Source organism: Berghia stephanieae, chromosome 8, assembly GCF_034508935.2.
Source record: "Berghia stephanieae isolate SIO BIC M18660-M18661 chromosome 8, UCSD_Bste_1.3, whole genome shotgun sequence".
NCBI lineage: Eukaryota > Metazoa > Mollusca > Gastropoda > Nudibranchia > Aeolidiidae > Berghia > Berghia stephanieae.
Genome location: NC_088367.1, coordinates 902,584 through 904,865, shown reverse-complemented (window position 1 = coordinate 904,865; position 2,282 = coordinate 902,584).

Here is a 2,282-nt window from a genome sequence, read left to right as displayed (position 1 = left end):
AGCCTTGTGAAGGACAATAGGATTCTATAGTCTGATGTCACGTCCGCCCAGCAACGAGCAGCTTGATTCTAAACAAGGAAAATCGGTACTTTTTATTCATCATGCTGGCTCGAATTTTTTCACTAAAAGAGTGCCTGCATTCCATAATGCCAGGAAATACTGGGTAATTTGTATGTCTATATCTATCTATCTATCTATCTATCTATCTATCTATCTATCTATCTATCTATCTATCTATCTATCTATCTATCTGTCTGTCTGTCTATCTATTTATATCTCTTTATTTTTTCAGTCTTATTGTTCCTTTATCTTCAATTCCCATTTTTCTATCCATCCATCCTTCTTCTTTACCTCCCTCTCCGCCTCTTCGTCATTATTCTTCTTTTCATCCATCTTTAGTGCGGCTATATGGTCTAGTGGTATGACACTCGCTTTCGGATCGAAAGGTCCTGGATTCGAGCCTCGCGCTCGCCGCATCCTTGAGTCCTTGGAAAAGGCTCTTTACTCACATTCTCTCACCGTACTCAGGTGTAAAATGAGTACTTGGCCGTTAACAGCGTTGTCTTTGTCCGAAAAATTGTAATATCGTCATGTCCCGTCCTACATGTTAAATGTTGCTGTTGAGCAGGGACCCCTTGTAAAGCGCTTTGAGCACATTTAGTGGATATTGCGCTATATAAAGCTCAATTTAAAAAATTGTTTAGATGTTATAGATTCCCGGAACTGATAAATGAGAGAGAGAGAGAGAGAGAGAAAGAGAGAGAGAGAGGAGAGAGAGAGAGAAGAGGAAGGAAACACAGCACACATACACACACAGAGTAGACGATGACTCGAAGTAATTGGTCACATAAGAATATGTGCTCAAAGTGGCCCGCATAGTGAAAAGTGTTCACAGCTTTTAAAATACCTAACATCACGATTGGCCATTTTTTTGTGTGTTCAGCTTGAAACATGGGTATGTTTACAACATTCATAAACAAACAGCGTGTTTTACATTTTTTGTGAAATGTCCCATCGTTGCACAGCACGAATCATGTGATCGATAACTCGGTTGGACGAAAAAACATGAATATAGATAGTTCGAAGATGACGTCTTTGTTATTGTTTTTTGCCATCCGCGTTTATGAGTAATGCTCACTGATCAGTATTAACCTGACTATAAACGTTCATGGATACACAGTTTTGTGTGTTGGTCCGTTTATACTTCCGGATGGCAATGTTATGAGCTTCTTCGCCAAGCGCATACTATCTATAGATCGCCCCATTGTATGTGTGTGTGTGTGTGTGTGTTTGTGTGTGTGTGTGTGCGTGAGTGCGGGGGGGGGGGGGGGGGGTAGCAACCATTTCATTTCACAGTGGAGATGACACAGTATGGATGAGGTAATGAGGAGGGAAGGGCAAGGATGACAGACAACGGCCTCTACAAAGGGTACTCTCTCCTCTCTCTCTCTCTCTTCTCTCTCTCTCTCTCTCTCTCTCTCTCCTCTCTCTCTCTCCTCTCTCCTGATTAACACACAACGCAATATGTGTCAGTACATAACATAATCAGTCGGAAGGTGAAACTTTTGGATTTGCATTTTTTTTTTTTCATTTTTAGAAAGAATATGCTCACCAGAGCAGTTTGATTTTCATTTGAAGTAAATCGGGTGGTTTTTCATGAAGTTATGGTCAGATGTATGGTTTGATTTAATCATTAATGACAAGAACTCATTTTAAAAAATAAAAACTGATCTTCTAACTAAACTTGGCAATATCTCAGTTCAAACATTTTCACTATCCGACTGATTATGTCAATCACTGTAACATATGGGCACGCGCATGTTTGAGTTTGTGCGTCATGCGGCGACAGTGAGTCTTTGTACACACTACACACTCCACTATTATAATGTTGCAATATTATTTTCATATTTTGTTGTTGTTAAATTGAATTCGTATCACGTTTTCCTTCACACTTGTCTCACTGTAATATGTTTGTTTTATATCACTGTAAAGCGCTTAGAGCCTGTGACAACGGGGTAAAGCGCTATATAAATGCCATTTATTATTGTTATTATTATTATTATTATTATTATTATTATAGATAGTATGCGCTTGGCTAAGAAACTCATAACATTGCCATCCGGAAGTATAACGAACCAACACACAAAACTATGTGCAATCTTAAACGTTTATAGTCTTTTTAATACAATTAAGTGAGAATCACTCACAAACGCGGATGGCAAAATACAATAACAAAGGCTTGAGTGACGTCATCTTCGATCTATCTATAGATAGAATGCGCT